The sequence below is a fragment of the Triticum aestivum genome, chromosome 7B, assembly GCF_018294505.1.
Source record: "Triticum aestivum cultivar Chinese Spring chromosome 7B, IWGSC CS RefSeq v2.1, whole genome shotgun sequence".
Taxonomy (NCBI): Eukaryota; Viridiplantae; Streptophyta; class Magnoliopsida; order Poales; family Poaceae; genus Triticum; species Triticum aestivum.
Genome location: NC_057813.1, coordinates 575,829,965 through 575,836,237, shown reverse-complemented (window position 1 = coordinate 575,836,237; position 6,273 = coordinate 575,829,965). Strand labels below are relative to the sequence as shown.

Sequence of the window (6,273 nt, the reverse complement as noted above, 5' to 3'; positions counted from 1 at the left end):
TCTTCCCTAGAGACGGTTAGTAACAACTGTCTGAGCTCTTCAACATTGTTTTCAGCTATCGAGTCATGGAAATTCACAGTCGATTTTGGTGATTGGAGGTTCATATATTTGGCTCTTGGAATTCAAGAGGAACAACAATTCTAAATCTTGTTTGGATGGTCAAGTGTTGAATTGTACGAGCATAGGAGCATGAACTTTTATACATTGATGCACATGTTTCAAGTTGAATTCTCCACGACATGCACAGACTCCATTCCAATGAATAAGACGCACACACACCCCAAAATTCAACTTTGACCAGAAATTAGACCAACCAAATGTTGATTATATGTGATAACAGTTATACCATTGAATTCGTAGAAAAGAAGTTTTCAGTGGTATAATTTTGAAGTAAAAAATATATATATTATTGATCTAATTTAATATTTAAGTTTTCAGTGATATAGTGAGGGATTATGGGCGATGGGGAAATCTATATTCAAGAGTTATGAGATGAAAATAATTGTTTACAGCAACCCTAGATAGCTTCTTGGATTGTCAGACCCAGCTTGATAAAATAGGAAGAAGTGATACAGCGTAGTAGATCCAGACAATGTGGGATGGGCTTACGCTGCATCAGTCGTTCTCATCTCCACCTCAATACAGCCTATGGAAATATGGTGTAGGGCGGTTGGGAAGTAGGCTGGCCGCAATCCTGATTGCAGACTCCAGCTCGTGAACCCCCTCCTCAGCCTTTTCACCCTGGCAGTCAATCCAGATGCAGAGATCACTCAGGGCACAGAGGTGACTGATGCCAAGGTCGGGAGCGATGCACGCAGATTTCGCTTCGAGCGCCACAATCTGAAATTCGAGTGCTTTAGTTTTGGCATGGCTCCTGCTTCAAACGTCAGAAGACCCACCTCACAATAGAGGAGGAACCGCTTCAGGCATCGGAATATGTTGTTACTGACCACGAGCCTTTGTTTGGGTTCAGCATTTTGTGAGGCGTTCAGCGTCAGAGATAACAAGACAGGCAAACCCCCAAGGACGAGAAGGGTCTCCTGCGTCACTTGATTAACGCCGATTTGAAGGCAGGTGAGGTTGGCCATTGAGGCCATCCAATCAGGTATCCGACAGAGACACAAATCAGAGGTGATTAGTTCCTGCAGGAGACAGGGAGGCGAGGACCACGAACCAAACGGAATGTCAATCAAACGACCATCCGTTTTGACGGACAGACGCTCAAGCTGAGAGCTACCAAGTCTGCCAAGCGATGAAACCAATTTATCCACATATCTTGTGCTTGTCTTATGTGCGCTCATGCACAACTTCAGGCCAAGAATTCTCATTCTAGTCAAACCTCCCAACTCCTGCAATAGATTGATTGAGGTGCTGTCGTCTACGGTTATGCATGACAGTTCCTCTAGGCCTTGCATGTTCCCAATGCCATGTGGTAATTTTGCGCCATCAACAAGTAGCAGTTTCAGTTGCAGCAGCTGAACAATACTTGTTGGAAATTCCCTTATACCAGTACCATATAAATCCAGCATCTCCAAACACTGTAGATCTCCGATCTGTTCAGGGAGTTCTGTAATGCAGCTTCCTTCAATCCGCAGGTACCTCAACAGACACAACTTTGTTATATTTTTAAGATAACCAATTTCCAACTTCTCGCTCCTGTCTAGAGCAAGCATTCTCAGGGTTGGAAATTCAGAAAGGGGAGGTACTTGATCAGTACATCCAAAGACGCCAAGGGTTTGAACATGAGCAGTGACCATGGATGACACTGTCTTCACATTTTCGAGGCCACGGTAGTCAATCGAGAGTCGGCGAATTTTATGCTGTGAGACCAAGCTATGTGTTTGATGACCACTAGAAGTGATAAAATTTTCTTCCACTGCCTTGGATATAATGAGATCACGGATCATATCATGCACACGGCATGCCATTGCTTGACCATCATAGTTGATATATGTTGCTTGGATCATGTTTCTGTTTATCAGTTCATAGAAATAATCTTTTGCTGTGTCAAATAAATTTTTCCCACCATCAACCTTAACAAATCTTTCCGCTATCCACCTCCTCACCAAATCTTCCATTTGGACCTCATAATCTTCCGGATACATACTTAAATACAGTAGGCAGGTCTTCAGTTGGAGAGTAAGATCATTATAGCTAAGTGATAAGATCCTTTCCATTTCCTCCACATGAGGGTTTTTCTCAAGTCCTCGGCCAATCGAATTTCGAACCCTGATCCAGTCTTCTCTGCTATCTGATTTTGTGGTCAACAGACTACCAATTGTGATGATTGCTAATGGTAAACCACCACACTTTTTTATGATCTCAGTTGAAATTTCATTCAGGTGAAGTGGGCATTTTTCCAGAGCCAAAAACTCGTGTAAAGAACAAGATTTTCGAATCAGCTTCAGTCAGAGGCCTTAATTCATATGCAAGGTCAAGGCGAGGGAAGCAACATGACTTGGCAACACTGGCATTTCGTGTTGTCACTATTATTCTACTACCACAGGAATTTTCAAGCAAGGCACACTTGATAGTCTTCCACGCTTGGATACTCCATATATCATCAATTACTATAAGATACCTGTCAAAAAAATGAGTTGATATTCATTCAGATCAATATCATTGAATACAGTCAAGACATAATATGGTAAGTATTTCACACATATAGTAAACCGATAGAACCATAAATCTCAAGCTGATAAACATGAATGTTATGGAAACAAAGTTATGAGTATTCAGCGATATTGTGATAGGCTGTGTAAAATCATGTCATTTAGTCATTTAAAAAGTGTACCTCTTGTCCTTCAAGAAATCTCTCATTGAGTTGATGAGCCACTCCTCATCACTCGATCGAGAAATGGGAGAGTCTTCCTTTCTTATTTGCGAGAGCACGGACCGCAAAATCTTTCTTATGTCAGGATTTTGTGACACCGACACAAAAGCTTGGCAATTGAACAGTTTGCCAGTTTTTTGGTATACTTGATTAGCAAGAGTTGTCTTCCCTGACCCTCCAAAACCTATGAGAGAAATAACCTTCAGTGAGACCTCCTCATCCGTGACCAACTTAATTAACTCATCCTTTGGACCTTCAATCCCAACAAGGCTGGCTCCCTGCACAAAGAGGGCAGGCAACCGAGGGTCTGTGCGCACAGCATTGGAGCTAGCAGAACAGACCATCGCATCAAGCTTGTACCTGTCACGGCGCTGACTTGCCTCGATGATGCGGGACTTGAGTTCTTTGATTTGCACTGCCATCTCATGGTGAGCTCCAAAGTTTTTCACCTTGCTGACGCCCTTCCAAAAGAGCTCCATGACAGCGTTAGGCTTGTCCGGATCACGGTGGGTGTGGTGATTCATGTACTTGTCGATGTAATCCTCAATCTCATAGGCCATCTCCCTCACTTGGTCCCTCCACTCCTTGAGCTGCGTGTCGAGAGCCTCCGCCTCGGCCAGCTTCTCCAGGAGAGCATTCATGCTGCTCAGCTCATCCTTGAGGAAGGCGATGTCGCGCCTCAGGCCCTTGTGCACCCTGTACTCCCCCTCCAGGAGTGCGGCGAGCTTGCAGAGGAGGGATTTCAGGACCCCCGTGGCGGCACTCACCAGGATTCCTTCCATCTCTTCGCTACTCACTTGTGCAGAATCAATGGAATAATAAGCTGCCAATGGATTGCGGCCTCACCCTAGCTAGCTCCAACCGAACCCGCCGCCTTCCCCTGTGCTTGGTGGCAAGGAGGAAATGGATCTGGAGAAGTTTTATCAAGCAAATGGGATGAGAGGAGGGAAGGGGGGAAGGGGGAAAGCCGTCGTACTGAATCTGGGCTTTGGGTCAACGCGGCAGGATATCGCAAACTGGGGCGCTCTGAAGCCGAGGGGTGGGGTGGAAATGCGATTATGAGGTGTGAAAACAATAATGCTAAACATACAAAGAGTTACATGCAATTACACGCTGACTAGGATTTTTTTCATCTACTAACCAATCACAAACTTGTCCCCCTCTGATTTTCACGCGTTGGGCCGCCTTCTCATCTATTGACCAATCAAATTAACTCTTTTTGTAAAACCTTATAACTCGTTTGTACATGTAGCATTACTCGTGCGAAAAAGGAAATTTACCGGTGGCAAAAAAGGGCACAAGTTCGGCGATCATAGGCGATCTCTTACGGTTCGGCCCCACAGCGCATCCGGTGATTTCGTTTTGGCATATGCGCCGGCGGTTTTTCGCCCTGCAAGTGATCCAGTTCCCAACCGCGCTCCCAGGTTTTGGCTCAAGACGCGCATAAATTCAAACTTGTCTTTTCCGTTGCCAAAAAAGGGCACAAGTTCGGCGATCAAACACACACGAAAGTTCGGCGTTCAAAACGAAGGACGCGTAGGCAAAGGAATGCATCAAACGACGGGCTCCTCCGGCGTGGGACTGGCCGGCGTCGGCGTGGCTTCTGTGCTCGGGCTGGCTGGCGTCGGCGTCGGCGTGGCTTCATCGCTCGGGCTGGGCGTCGGTGTTGGGGTCGGCATGGGCGTAGGCGCGGTGGTTGAAGGCATCTGGTTCAAGATGAGGCCGCGCTTCGTCAGGTACCACGCCTTGACCTGCTCGTCCATCATCGACATGTCTGCCCCCATCAAGAACGACAGGTCGGTGTTCCTCTTCTTCACGGCGACGTTGGTCTGGAGTAGGTCGAGTTTCACGTCCTGCTTCATCATCAACGCCGATCACCGCGCGTCGGATTTCTCCTCCCTCTTTGCGGCGTTGTTCTTGGCGTCGGCGATGCACTGCTCGATCGATGATTGTAGCCGCTCGACAGCCGGTGCCGCGTCCCTCGTCGTCTTGGCTCTTTTGTTTCCATCAGGGCGCCCATCCGCCGCCCCCAGGGCGGGCGCGTCCGGCTTGTACGATCCTTGGCCTTGGCGAGGGTGAGCCGGACATCCCTCCACTTCTCGCACGACTCGATCCGGGAGGACACATGAAGGAACTTGAACCCTTGGTCCCTGTTGTCCTGGCGGTACATGTCGAACATCCGAACCATCTGCACAATTGGAGAACAACTGTCGGCGACGTACACGGCGAAATAAGTGAGCTGGCGGCTGGACATACTGACCGTCGACGTTGGCGCCGCTTTCTGGGTGAGCCGCGATCTCCTCGACGATCACATGCCATTTGTTGCAGGCCGCCTAGATGATCGCCCGATGGTTTGACATGGCCTTTTTGCCTCGCTGCATGTGGATGGTAGTGAAGTAGGGGTTGACCAGCTTGTGCTCATCAAACGTCGACTTGACCCGTCTCCGGTACATGTCAGCGTTCTGGTTCGCGCCGGTGATCGGGTCGATGCTAACGGTCTTCCATGCTTCGGCGAGGCACTCGTATTCTTTGGACGTCCACTTGACGCGCGGCTCGCCCGGCCTGGCATTGGCCCCCGCTTCTTCTTTCTCCCTTTCCTTGCTAGCATCGGCTCCATCTCCTCCTCTTCCTCCTCGGTGTCGTCGAGCTCGTCGTCCATGTTGACAGCGGTGTCCATTGTGTCGTCTTGCGCGTGGAACCCGGGGTAGGAGGCAGCGGCGACCGAGCCGCTCGTGATGATCTCGTCCATGTCAGCGTTGGTCGTGTCGGGGTTGCCGAAATGTGGTGCCAAGGCTTGTGAGAAGGGTAGGACGCCCCAGCGCACAGGCAGAATCGGCAAGGCTGAGTACACTGGTGGAGAGTAGTTGTACTGGGTGTGGGGGCGGCGAATGCGGGAGAGGGAGTGCGCTGGTCGGGGTTCAGACCGGAGAGTGATGCACGTGGCAGCGCGCCATGTGGGAAGGTGATGTTCGGGATGGATCCACCATGCGCGTTGCCGTCGGAGTAGCCAGGCGAGGGTGCATACCCCTAGGGCGACGGCGGCGAGAAGTTGGCCGACGACGCGACGCTCTTTTGGCTCCACGTAGCTTGCGGGCGGTGGCCGGGCGAATTCATCATCCCCGCGTGAGACGCCTCTGCCTGCTCCGGCGCTGCCGCTGACGCGGCCGCATCCCTGGACTTGTTGGCGTTGAGCCTGTTCTACCGGTCGGTGGTGACAGCCTCCCGGCGCTGAACCACCGCCCTTCACTCGGTGTTGGACATGCCCGATGGTTTTGCCATCGGCACCCTCGGCTTCTTCTGCTTCGGCTGGGTGGAATCGGCAGCGGCAGCGAAGCGAGGGGCCGAATACTTCTTCGGCGGCATGGGCGGCCGGATGGCGGGGAGTGGGAGGAGAATGGTGGGAGGGGCGGGGCAGAAGGGGAGAAGCAATTAGGAAATGG

At 50.2% G+C, this 6,273-nt stretch overlaps 1 pseudogene; it reads right to left on the bottom strand.

Moving 5' to 3' along the window:
- Window positions 1-458: 458 nt before the first annotated feature.
- On the bottom strand, window positions 459-3,839 carry LOC123162213 (disease resistance protein RGA5-like; annotated as a pseudogene).
- Between the last annotated feature and the right edge of the window lie 2,434 nt (window positions 3,840-6,273).